Source organism: Anas acuta, chromosome 3 (genome assembly GCF_963932015.1).
Source record: "Anas acuta chromosome 3, bAnaAcu1.1, whole genome shotgun sequence".
NCBI classification, from domain to species: domain Eukaryota; kingdom Metazoa; phylum Chordata; class Aves; order Anseriformes; family Anatidae; genus Anas; species Anas acuta.
Window position 1 is genome coordinate 68,685,562 of NC_088981.1, and position 13,901 is coordinate 68,699,462.

At 37.9% G+C, this 13,901-nt stretch overlaps 1 protein-coding gene across 5 annotated transcripts in view; it reads left to right on the top strand.

Moving 5' to 3' along the window:
- HS3ST5 (heparan sulfate-glucosamine 3-sulfotransferase 5) overlaps positions 1-13,901 on the top strand; it is a 196,949-nt gene that overhangs the window by 140,357 nt on the left and 42,691 nt on the right. The window contains exons 1-2 of one of the 5 annotated variants that reach the window (XM_068677670.1): positions 6,041-6,570; positions 7,776-7,913. The exons of 3 other annotated variants lie outside the window; for them this stretch is intronic. The gene's annotated coding sequence lies outside the window, so the exon portion shown is untranslated. Of the gene's footprint in view, positions 1-6,040; positions 6,571-7,775; positions 7,914-13,901 lie in introns of those variants that run through there. One more of the 5 variants, XM_068677667.1, reaches the window with a different exon arrangement.

Genomic DNA, 13,901 nt, shown 5'->3' on the forward strand with positions numbered 1-13,901 from the left:
TCTTCAAATTTTTGTTGTTTCATATAAATAAATATTTTTGTCAGTTCATGTTATGTGTATTCATGTTAACATTCTTTGCTATTTAGCTTGTTTTACATAACAGAGTCAGTCATGATAGTAGAACTAAAGAAATGTCAGTAGTTAACACTCTTAAAAATTATTCTGGCCTAATCTGATTTTATTTCCTTTTTTTTTATTTTTATTTTTATTTTTATGTTAAGAACATGTTCTGTATGTAAACGTATGACTTGTTCTCTAATTTTATTTTTTTTTTTCTAGAATAAAACAAAATAAAAGGGTATTGATCTACATTTGCACTTTCTAAGGTTTGCCTACCTCATAAAGACAAATTGTTTGGGAAAAGGAGGTGACTTCTATTTTGTAGTTTGGCAATTATCTATTAATATCTTAATTTCATAAAACTGCAGACTAGCCTCCAATTGACCATGCAATTCATAAACTCAGATGAAGAGTTAGGTAACCAGATCAGCTACCACTCAAGAGAGAAAAAGCAGTCATCTGACCAATCTCTTAAATTTAACAATAGATAAATCATAGAACTATAATTTTTGGATGTGGTTTTAAAATGAAACCCAGAACGTATGAGGGGGTGCTTTGCAGCCACAATAGCTACATTCCAGGAACTCTTTGTTTTGGACAACTTTGACATTTCCTTGAGTTTACAATAACCAATCTAACAAGCCTAGTTACCATATCATTAGAAAAACATCATACTGGGAAGTTCATTTTCTCAGATAGCTTAATTCAGCTCCCTTTAGTCAATGAAATTACTTTGTTGGTTTAAATGAAATTTGAGTTATGTACTACATACAGAACATCTGTACAGAATTGCTTAAAAATTAATTTAATCTCGTGTACCATTTCAGGCAAGAATAAATATATTGTTTTTAAGGAGAAGACTAAGAAACAAGACAAATACAGAATGATACTTTAATACAGAATGATACTTTAACATGTACCTTTGCTACTCTCAGCAATTTGCATTTGCGAGACTGTGAGCTGCATGTTGTAATCACATCACTGTGTTTAATAGCTTTTGAAAGATCTTCCACTGAAAGTTTTCAATCTACCTTTGAATCCACTTATATTTTTGACATTCACCATGAGTTTCACAACTCAATTACGCTTTATTTGAAAAAGTACTTTCTTTTGTTTATTTTAAATCTCCTAATGATAATCTTATTTGGTTCTTCCTAGTGCTGAAAAATAATGGATAATCAGTCCATGTTTAGTATCTCCATGCAATTTGTGATTTTATAGACATAAATCATATTCTCTACCTTCTAACAATATTCCTTTTAAATCTGAAAAGTTCTAGTTTACTTAATTACCCCTCCTAGGGAGGTCATTGACCAACCTTATTGTTCTTCTTTGAAGAATGTTTAATTCTACTTTATCTCTTTTGAAGTAACATAAGCAGAACTATCTGCAGAATTCAGGATGTAGGCATGCCAGGAATGCACACGGTAACATAATGATGTTTCATCCCTTATTGTCCTTCTCTACCATTTCTGTATTATTTTAACTACCCTGAGCACTAAGCTGACATTTTGCGTAGGGGTATTTGCATTCATTTCTTCTGATGAGTGAAAGCTGATTTTCATGACTATGTCTTAGTGTGCATGTATACTTAGGTTGTTACTACTAACACACACCAGTTTGAGTTTTTGACAAAGTTTTGTCTGACATATCATTTTCATGTCATTCAGTAACATGAGATTCCTTCTGTAATTCTTCTCAATCAGTTTTTGTTTGGAATAACATGAAAATTTTCTCATACCAACAGTATTAGTACTCAATCTCACTATTCAGCTTAATTTCCAGGTCAGTTTTGTCTATGTGAGATAACACATTACAGCAGAGACTTTTTTTCTTGTATTCCCAGTTAGCAAATCAATGCAATGTTTCCTAAAAGAAAAATAAACTGCCATAGTGTAATTTACCATAAATCTAGCAATATGTATAATCAGAAAGATTACATAACTAATGACTTGGGATTTTTCAGGCAGAATCAAAGGTGTATACCAATTACATAGCCAAAAGAGGATTCAAGGGAAAATCTATTTAGAAGTCATGCTACAGTTGATTGGAAAATGAAATGCATATTCAACAGTTTCCTTGGCCTCTATTTTTGTTTATGTAGGCTATAAAAAAAAAATATGTTCACATAACAGCTACAAGTAAGGATGTTGCCAAAAGTATGTTTCAGGTCAGTTTTTCACTCGTGATTGTCTGTTGAAATGTTTACAATCTTGAAGTACATACAGTGTGCAATTAATCTTTCCATTTACTTCACAAAGACTTTAACGTCAACTTAAGACTCGAAACTATCATTATCCAATTAAATAATGCACTTTTTCTTTAGTCATGCTATACCTTTGAACAATGCTCATTTATTTTTGTCTCTTGTTTTGTGTGACAGTAACACTATCAAAGCTTATGCAGAAACAGTTTGAGTGTTAAAAAGCAAAGTTTGTGTTCTTAACAAAAAAGCAGTGTTATTTATTTTATTTATTTTATTTTATTTTATTTATTTTATTTTATTATATTTTATTTCAATGATAGATATATTTGTTGTGGGAATTATGAATTTATAAGAATTACATGGACACCTTGTCACCAGAAATATCTGCCTTGAAACACACAATATGTCTGTCCTATGAAATTGTTTTCTTTATGAAATAATCACCTATTGTAAAACAAATATTCACACATGGCAGTTCACACAAATATGTATTACAACCAGTGTAATTGGCAGAACTTATTAAAAGTCACCCACATAGTTATCATATTCACACACCAATAATCTGCAGGCTTTTACATGTTGCCCATTATTCTGTAATTACTATATTTTTTAGTTCCATTATGCTTAGTACTTAATGTTACACCAGATACAGTCACTGGAACCTGTTGAGTCAGGTAGAAAAAGGTCAGTGTTTGTTCCTTTTAGGTCAGAATATCCAACAAAGTTCTGCATATCAAAGAAACTCAGAAGTGAGCTTGGAAGAATGATTATCACACTTATTATTGCATATGCTCACTGTGTATCACTAGATTACATATGACATCATATGAAATATGTGTGACCCTACCCATCTTTCTCCATCACAAAACCTTTCTTACAGAAAAACTCTAGTTTCTGAGATGTTTTAATTGATGCCAAAGTACTGGTGCTATTGCAGAGACACCATGGACATCCTGGTATTGGAGCTAGGAAGAATACTCAAGCTACATGTATATGTTATCCAGGGGAAAACAGACTGTTTAATTATATTCTATGCCTATTCTTTGCAGTTGTCATATGTACTAAGTACAGTCAAATACACGATTATAGCGCATTAGTGATTAAATCTCTTCACTAGAAAGAACAAGAATTTTGATGTAGCCCTTGTGCTGAAGTTTTAGAGTGTGCCGCCACACTTGTTTGTGGAAATGCATTCTCTTAAAAGAGGCCCTGTGTGAATTCCACCTCTTCAATCCTTCCTTTTTCCTGATACTACCTCTCTTGTCTCCTTTCCTGTTTAAACAAATGCCTCTCCTGTAACAGATCTACAACTGCTCATATGCATTGGCATACAACAGTATTAGTTTCAAATCAAAACTTGGATTACACAAGTATATTGTGTTTATCACAGAATCACAGAATTGTCTGGTTGGAAGAAACCTCAGGATCATCGAGTCCAACCTCTGACCTAACACTGACAAGTCCTCCACTAAACCATATCCCTAAGCTCTACATCTAAACGTCTTTTAAAGACCTTCAGGGATGGTAACCCCACTGCTTCCCTGGGCAGCCCATCCGTGTGTATCTGTTGGAATAGCTTGTTCTGGATGCCATCTCCAAGCAATTGGAAGAGAAGAAAGTTATGAGGAGGAATCAGCATGGATTCACCAAGGGGAAGTTGTGCTCAACCAACCTTGTTGCCTTCTATGATGGCATCACCAGCTGGGTAGATGAGGGGAAAGCAGTGGATGTCATCTACCTTGACTTTAGCAAGGCTTTTGATACTGTCTCCCATGACATCCTGCTAGCAAAGCTGATAAAGTGTGGGATAGATGAGTGGATGGCAAGGTGGGTTGAGAACTGGATGACTGGCTGAGTTCAGAGGGTGGTGATTGGTGACGCAGAGTCCGGCTGGAGGCCTGCGACTGGCGGTGTTCCCCAGGGGTCAGTGCTGGGTCCAGTTTTGTTCAACATCTTCATCAACCACCTTTATGAGGATATAGTGTCTGCCCTCAGCAAGTACACTGATGACACAAAGCTGGGAGGAGTGGCTGACACGCCAGAAGGCTGTGCTGCCATTCAGTGAGACCAGACAGGCTGGAGAGATGGGCAGGAAGAAACCAAATGAGGTTTAACAAGAGCAAGTGTAAAGTCCTGCACCTGGGAAGGAACAGCCCGAAGTATCAGTACAGGCTGGGGAACGACCTGCTGGAGAAGAGCTCTGACGAGAAGGACCTGGGGGTCCTGGTGGATAACAGGTTGACCATGAGCCAGCACTGTGCCCTCATAGCCAAGAGGGATCCTGGCATGCATTAAAAGGAGCGTGGCCAGCAGGTCAAGGGAGGTGATCCTCCCCCTCTACTCTGACCTGGTCAGGCCTCACCTGGAGTACTGTGTCCAGTTCTGGGCTCCCCGGTACAAGAAAGACAGGAATCTCCTGGGAAGAGTCCAGTGGACGGCCACAAAGATGATACGGGACCTGGAGCATCTTCCTTATGAGGAAAGGCTGAGAGACCTGGGTCTGTTCAGCCTTGAGAAAAGAAGACTGAGAGGGGATCTCATCAATGTTTATAAATACCTGAGGTGTGAGAGACAGGTGGATTTGGCCAACCTCTTCAGTGGTTTGCAGTGACAGGACAAGGAGTAATGGTCACTAGATAGAGCACAGGAAGTTCCGCACAAACATGAGAAAGAATTTCTTCATGGTGAGGGTGACAGAGCACTGGAACAGGCTGCCCAGGGAGGTTGTGGAGTCTCCTTCTCTGGAGATATTTAAGGCCCATCTGGACACCTACCTGGGCATCCTGCTCTAAGGAAGCTGCTTTGGCAGGGGGGTTGGACCTGATGATCTTTCGAGGTCCCTTCCAACCCCTTCAATTCTGTGATTCTGTGATATTTTCCTAAAAGGTACATGCACAGCCTGTAGTGTAGGCAAAAGAATTTTTCTGCATCTATAGAACTACCTAAGTAGTTCTTAATACAAACCCCATGGTAGCTCAAACAGTAATATAGGTATATAAAGGAAAATGGCATGTCAGTACAAGAAATAGTAGCCAAGGAAGGTCAGGTGAGGCTGAATCTTGCTGCCTGTGAAGGACGTCTCCATGATGCAGGACAAATTATGGAGCTGAATCTCCTGAGTTAAGGAGTTGTGGAATAAACAGTAGGAAAACTCAGTTTTGGGGCTTTCTAATATATTTTAAAACACTGGATAAAGCTTTAGATATGAATATGAAATCACCAAGGGTTTTAAATAGAAAAAGTGAGATGTGAAGTAGCAGAAGTAGATCTAGCACACAACATGCATTACTCGATGAAAAAGCACAGATATATTAGGTGCCTCCCTACAGGGAGCTGTGACAACAACAAGCCCCTTGAAGTTAAAATGCTATCTAACAAGCTTTAATCAAAAGCCATGTGGACCTTTTGGATGCTCTCTTCCATCATTGCTGTGATTAACATCATCTGTTCTTTTTGGCAAGAAAATAAATAGATAACTAAAACATGCTCAGATGCTCTTGCCTGAAATGTGACAAATATGCTTTGCCAGCAGATGAGAAAACATCTCTTTCCCAAGGATGGACTAACCTCAAAAAGTTGTGAGGCTTTTCTTTTTTTAGTTTATGTATGCATGTGAAATTTAGGAGTATAAAAAATGATATATATATGAGTATGTCTCCTGAACAAAAAACGATACCATGCGTGTCAGGCTATGTGAATTAGTTAATGAAATCAATGAAATTTTTCACTTTTTTTTTTTTTTTTTTTCCCCAAGGAAAATGTGTTTTACTTGCACATGCTTCCCATAGTTGTCTAGAAGGCAATTAACTTGAATCCTTTGACCAAACCTGGCAGAAGATAGAATTCTCTGCAATAGCTATTGTTTATGAAAATAAGCAATCAGGTAGAGAAGACCTTCCCAAGAAGAAAAAAAGCTGAAATACAAGCTTACTCCTTTCAGGTAGCAGAGATTAGGTACTAGGAGAAGTCTGTCAGTTTACATTACTTAGGTACATTTAAAAGATTACAATGAATGACATAGCATGGCTCAAAAGTAGCTTACTGAAATGCAGTTCATCCAGTCTAACCCTTGTTTTTTTTTTTTAACTAGAGAGGATGTTTCACATGCAATAGCTTGCTCTGCCATTTTCTTCCTGAGCTCCCGTCCTGGCTTCCAGTTTCCCTCAGGGTCACTGCTCCCACTGCAAGCCCTGGCAAACATGGTTGCCTCTTTAGTCAAGACCATGCTTTTACTGCATGTTTATGGCTTTTCCTATGGCTCCATTTCATCCCATACTTCTCTCTCACCCGAATAAGACTTTTTGGTGAGTCTTCAACTTGCACCTAAAACAACAGTCTTACTTATCCACTTGAAATGCCTTCGAATGCCTTGTATGCTATGTGACTTCTTTATGATTACCTCTTAAGACATTTTTAGTTGAGCTAATTTATACCTTCCCTACCTCCCACTGACTTAAGTGGGGGTTTCGTGATGCTGCAGATGTTGATTCCTCTCTGGTAATTGTCATGGTTTTGGCTTGGATAGAGTTAGTTTTCTTCATAGAGGCTTGTATGATGATGTATTTTGGATTTGTGATGAAAATTGTGCTGATAACAGAGGGATGTTTCTGTTGCTGCAGAGCAGTGCTCACTCAGAGACAAGGCCTCTCCTGCTCCTGGTGCTGCCTGGCCAGCGAGGAGGTAGGGGTGCCCCAGGAGCTGGGAAGGGACACGGCCAGAACAGCTGTCCCAGGCTGCCCAAAGGGACATCCCACACTGTGTGGCAGCGTGCTCAGTGATAGCAGCTGGGGCAAAGGAGGAGAAAGGAGGAACGCAATCTCGGACTTCAGTGAGCACTCATACAGCAAGACTTACTTACCCTTTAGAGAGTGATTTCTAGAGCACATTCTCTGTTGCTAATGAAATAGTCAATCATGTAACCAGTTCTATCAACCTGAGAGTGTAGCCATGTTGTTGGTAATTGCCATAGAAAAGAGATATGTCTTGAAATATCTGTCACTGAATGTTACGCAAGAACAAATTTATAGTTGTAAGATGACTAAGTTAGAAACTATTAATGGTGAAGGGACAACATTTTCTTCTAATGACAGGTATGTATGGGTGCTGCCTAATACAACAGAACATATTAACAACATAATTAACAGAAAACACTTAATTACTCTGCTTTCACAGGTGTTTTTACAGATCCTTTAACAGCAAACCTTTCAGATATCCCTTCAGATAACCTTTACTCTTTTAGAATGCTTTTCCTTGGAAGTAAATCTTAAGATTATTTTCTGTCTCTGACAGTGCATAGTGAGGAAAATGATTTTGCTAAGACATGAAGTCAGGCAAGTACTCCAATGCGAATAGAATGTGTTGGAGCAAAAGAAGAGGATTTCCCTCTGTAATGAGGGAAGGAACTCAGCTTCCTATATTGTGTTGAAGAGAAAAGTATTTATCTTTAACAATTTAACACAATTTTAAACAGAAAATTTAAATGCTTCCATGCATTTTCCCAATTTTTTAGACCTTAATACAAGAAAATCAATTCATGGTTCAGAGGTTGGTGTGGTCTACGTATCTGGAGTTCTCCCCAGGATATCTGAAATCATTCTGAAACCTACTGAGTGGTTTGCAAACCTCTAATGATTTTCACTTTCGAGAAGTAAGTAATCATTCCCACTTCAATAAACTTGATAAATTGCATAGATTTAGAACAAAGACATGTTCTACTAGCAAAAGAAGCAATACTTTAATGTTCTTTTGAATGTATCAGGAAGAGTCAACAATGAGACCATACTGCTTTATTCCCTGCCCTTTTGCAGCTTCAAGTGCACAAATTTGATAGCAGATTGCATGAAATAACTCCTAGTCATATACTACACCCTGAAAATGGTAACACAATCAATTTTCATTTTACGAGCATCCTAGCACCCAATTCAGGTCCTATCCTTTCCATCTGTGCACACCTATTTCTCTCATACTCACTCTTTTACTCTCCTTTCTGGCTTCCGTAATTGTGCCCCTTTCTCTGTCCTCTCCATCATAAGTTCCTTGTGCTTCTTTCTTTCTTTCTTTCTTTCTTTCTTTCTTTCTTTCTTTCTTTCTTTCTTTCTTTCTTTCTTCCTTCCTTCCTTCCTTCCTTCCTTCCTTCCTTCCTTCCTTCCTTCCTTCCTTCCTTCCTTCCTTCCTTCCTTCCTTTCTTTCTTCCTTTCTTTCTTCCTTTCTTCCTTTCTTCCTTTCTTTCCAGTTTTTCATTCTTCAACATTGGTTCTCTTCTTATTTTCTGAAACAGATGAATTATTGACTATGAATTTTCCATGCCCAAAATGCAGCCTGAAAAAGCCACCACACATGGAAAATTCAAGCCTATGTCTTCAAAATCTTGGAAAGTTTGAAATCACTAAATGCACAATCTAGTGCTAAGAAATATCAAGATTATTTTTTACTAAGATCAGCCAAATTGACCTCACCTTTATTAAATCCTTTCTTGCTCCATAGAACAGGACAGATGCCTAAATAGGAGGGTCATGTTCATGTGCTTGGACCTACAGGATAATTACCTCTAGACAAGGTGTCCAACTCTTTGGAGAAGGAATGAGTCCCTCAGGGCTAGCAACCTGGAAAGCAGCTGTCTTAGAAAGCAGGAAATGCCTTTGTAATCATAACTTCATTGTCAGACCAGTGATGGGGTTGGGAGAAGTTTTAGGTGTGCATATTCTACAGTATTTGAAATTTCAAAAAAAATTTAGTAGTTTAAACCCCCAAATGGTCTGTCTTATCACTCATTTGTAAATGGCAATTTTAAACAAAGTTTCATACGCTATTTAAGACCTTGTACATTTATTATTTCCTTAAGGCCTTTCTAATTTCAAGATGTATTTCTGTCTGCTAGAATTTTCTCAGGGTAGTTGTTTTGAAGATTTAGGTTAAAAATAACAAGTATTTCATACAAATAGTAAAATGTCAGCAATTGGTAGAGGAAATTCAGAAGATTCTTAAATGTTAAAGCAATGTGGAAGGCTGAAGCAGATTTTAATTTCCAAAGGCTTCAAAAGTGTATGTCCACACTCTGAGATACTGCATTGTATTACCATTAAAGGAGTGCTTTGTTAAGCAAGTGTTAATTTTTAAAACTTCCTTACAATGATAAGGTCACATGATAAGACCTTTTAATTTTCACATAAAATGTGTGTATGCAGTGCAGAAGGGGGCTCTTGCACATCCCTGCAGCACCAAGCAATGCAGAGTGGCTGTGACCATGCTGAATGGTACCTTGCCTGAAATAGTGCAAGTAACCACAGTTAAAGGTGTTTCTGCCCTGTGGTTTTTCACATCTAAGAGTCTGGTTGGGTATACAGGGAATTGCACGTGGGTTTGTTTGTTTTTCATGGAAAGTCTTATGCTGTATAAGTAGGACATCATTTACCTCAGTTAACAATAATGTAATAGATGAGGAATCTAGAAATATTGCTGTCTCGTGTACTTTAAATCTAAGGTTAAAAAAAAAAAAAAGGCAAAACTTTACCTCTTTACCTTGATACAAGTGAGTGAAAGACCGCTGCTGCCCAACTTCTTTGAAAACAAGAGGTGTGGTCAGCACCACTGTGGTCTCCACTGCCCCCCAAAAGGTGCAGTAAATCAACAACTCTGCAGATGTAAGGAGGAATCACTCATGAAAAGGGGAGCTTCCCAGCATGATTTTCTGCAGCTGCTTACCATGCTGGGGCTCTTCCTTCCTTCAAAAGATTTTATTTGGTCTATATATAGAAGAAATGCAGATGTCTGTTGTGAGGGGGTGGAAAGCACTGTGGAATAGTTGCTTTCCAAAGCTGAAGATGTTAAGTTGCTTGTAATAATGCACTTGATTCATCCCATACTTGGCAATGAATTCTTAGAAATGAATTCTAAGAAATGAATTCTTAAAGTCCTAGTGCAAAGGAGAGGCTGCATGCAGCAAGGTCAAAAGCATCTAGTGATTATCAGCCTGACAATATTAAGAAGCAAGTACATCTTATTTTATTCACTTTTGGAAAATCATTATGGGAAATGGTTATTCAAGACTAAGGGAATTCTAACCATTATTCCATTATCAAATTAGTGTCATGGAATGGGAAGAGGTTGTAAACTGGGGTATATTCTTCAATGTCATATCTGAATCCTGCTCTCACTACCATAGCTTATCTGGGTGAAACAAGCAGTGCTATTCTGTGGATGCCCCCCAGACTTCTGCCTCTGGAATGAACAAAAAGCATGGACAAAAGAAAGATATGTCTCTTGGCTTTCTGTAAAACAGCTGTTGGTTTTCAAAATTTCTAGCTCTTAGAAGTTTTCTGTCTTGGGGATTTAGTTTGTTTTTTACAAAAACTGCACACTTCTTTCAGCTATTACCAGGGGGACCCTAAAATGACCTTGAAACAAAGGTTAGCAGAACATTGCTTCATTTCCCCCTCACTCTTCTCCATATGTACCTGAATGTCTATTTGACTTACAATTAGATATTCTAAGATGCTTTTAAGGGTATGTCACCATTGGGAAACTTGCTATACTAACACCCACGATGACATGAGTACACAGCAGACTCTTAGCTCTCCATTCAGCTTAGTTTTATGCAAGGCAACTTGAGCTGCACTAGCCTACTGGGAGAATCAGGCCCTTAATATTTTACCTATTTTTCATCTGAAAAGATTTCAATAAAAAAAAGGGGGGGGGGACATTACTGATGAAAATATTTGTGATTATAATCTACATTATGAACTACCACTTGAAATAATTGTTTATTTGTTTTTGATGGTGTCTGTTCAGCTGGCTATAGAAAAGTAAGTCAATTCCAGATTTTCTTTCCTTTTTTATTTTTTTTATCAGTCTTGTAGTGGAAAATATTGATGTGGGAAAATGACAACAATGAGGAATAAAGCAGAATTTTTCATAACACTGCTTGCTTAAAAAAATGTTCATTTCTCACTGTTTGAAATTTTAACAGCTCTATTTTTTATGTATACACGAAAAGAAGAGAAGAATTGTTCCACTGACTTGTTCCTGTAAGCAGAAAAGTTTACCCATATGTCTTTCTTGCTCGTGGCTTTTAGCCATTTTCATCATATTTTGTCCATTTTAATTTATTCTCCACCCCTTTCACAGACCAGTGTCATTTGCAGCACACTTGCAGGTGCTGTTTATCACCTATGTCCCCCCGGCTGCTACTCTGCTACCACGACTGCTTAATGCAGCATGCTGGCAGGAGTCCACCCAGAGCCCTCGCCAAGATTTCCCCACTCTCCCTTTTGGTATACAGATGAGTGCAAAATAAACTCAGCAAGAATTTGCATTCAGGCTTACATGATCATGGAGCTTAGGTGTACTGACCAAACCTAACGGCTAAGTTTTCACTTCTCTTTCAGTCACAGGTTAAAACATTTGCAATTTTATATATATATGTATAAGACCTGTATACAATTAATGAAAGTCCATAGGAGCAGTTCAACTGTGCTGTTAGGCTCAGAGCATGAAAGATCATATATCACTGTAACCTACCTAACCTTCCCTGTACTAAATGACAAACTGCTGGAAATAGCCTTTGGGTCAGGTCTCACATTCACTAAAATACTTGTCCTTCAGCTGAGGACTCTGTTGAATTCATATATCATTCAGCATCTTAAATCACAGAGACTTGCATAAATGCTAAATACTAATTAAGATTAAAAAAATAGTGAAGGGTATAGTCCATGAAGCAGGTCATATCAAGGCCTAATTATTTTTAGAATTTATCTTTTTTTGGTGACCTTAATATATAAGACGGCAATTTGTAGGAGTTTATGATGTTGCTACTGTACTTTATTCTGCAACTCAGATCACCTTTACAGCCCATTCAGACTACACCTTCTGCTCGTCAAAAAAAAAAAAAAAAAAAAAAAAAAAAAGTTGTACACCTCAAGAAAGAGCTCGTGGCAACATCTGAGTTAATGGAGGCTTGGCAGATGCTGAGAAACTTTTCAATTTTTCCTTAAATTGTTTGATTAACGGCTCCCAACAAGCCATTCTTCAAAGGTTTTATTTCACACACAGGGCATCATTTGCTGGGAAAATGCTGTTTCTTGAAACGTTTAAAGCACGGGTATAAAAATGCATTTTGGAATAAAGCAGAAACTATCAGTGGTGCCTTATGCATTTAGGTGCACAGTGAAGTTGGCAATTATTACTTAAGCATCACTCCGTGCATGCTAAATGCTTTCTGAGCAGTGTTTCTGCCCTGAGGAACAAACATGCTGAAGAGACAAAAAGTCAGCAGGCAGTGAAAAAGGGAAGACAAGAGAAAATTTATGTAACAAATCAGTCAATTCCCTGCAAGTAGTATGGCAGAAGTGTTTTTGATTTTTCTTCTTTTTTTTTTTTTCACGTGGCAGAAGGCAGGGAAGTAGCAGATCTGCTCAGGGAGGTCGGACAGTAAATATGGAGGTTTTTAGGTGATGGAGCAGCTGACAAACAGGCTGCTTTGATGTGAATTGAATTGCATCAGGGTTTTCAGAGCTGAATAATATGACTTTGTGTAGGGCACATGGTATAAATAATGAAAAAGAGAAGGAGAGCACGATACTGAGTCATGTTTTGAGATAAAATGCGAGTTACTGGCAGAGAGAAGCAGGCTCTATTCTGAGCACCACTGCAGAGAGGACTCAGACAAAAGAGTGGTGACAAGGAAGGGAAGAAGTAAATGCATTGCAGTGGGTCAAGAAGAGTTGCATACACGGCAAGCTCTTCAGCATTTCAAAATGAACATTAGAAAGGTGAATATATTTGAAGATAACAATATAAATGAGTTTGTTCCTGTTTTCTGCCCATTTCTAGAAATCAGACAGAAAGGGTGGCATGGCACTACTTCAACTTACTGTTTGTTGTATTCCCTTCTATACCTGGGTTTCTGGAAGGTCATTGTTATTCCTAGCCTTGGAGTCTAATTCAGCATCTCCTGATGCAGAGGTGCATTCCCCTCTAGCCAACACACTATTGTGTGTGCAGTGCTGTTATAATCCACAGTTGGGTAGTCCCTAGGAAGCTATTACCAGCCAGGGGAACATAGAGAAATTCCAAACTGTTTTGAATTACACCCCAGATGTGACTAATGCCAGAACACAGTGCAAACTGAGCTTCTGTGAACTGCAGGGCAATGTCATACAAGGCAAAGAAGGAAAGAGTCACAGCTAATTATTGTTTAAAATGTCACAATGTATGTGAAGTTTTTAAAATCCCAGTTAAAAATTATTCAGGCAGAATTGTGATTCCTGGGTGTTTGATATGTCTTCTGATTAGTCTTTGTTGGAATTATCTGTACTGCAGAATAATTATCTTTACACATTTCCTTGTATTAGCATTGTAACATAATCACATTTATATAGCTTTCTGTCTGACTTTTTTAATTGGTTCTTTAATAGCCTCAGTGTAAAAACAGCAACCTGAAGTGATTAGTCATTCATTTTCCCTGTCTCTGAGTCAAAAGAAAAAAGATGAGCTAATCAAATCCATACCACCATGCAGTCTTTTCCAGGAGTAGCTATAAGTGACAGAAGTTGCTTTTACAGTGCAGAAAATCACTTCAGTTCTTTCCCCAAATGGCTGCACAAAATTCAGTATGGAGTTCATGCAATAACTTCCTTGA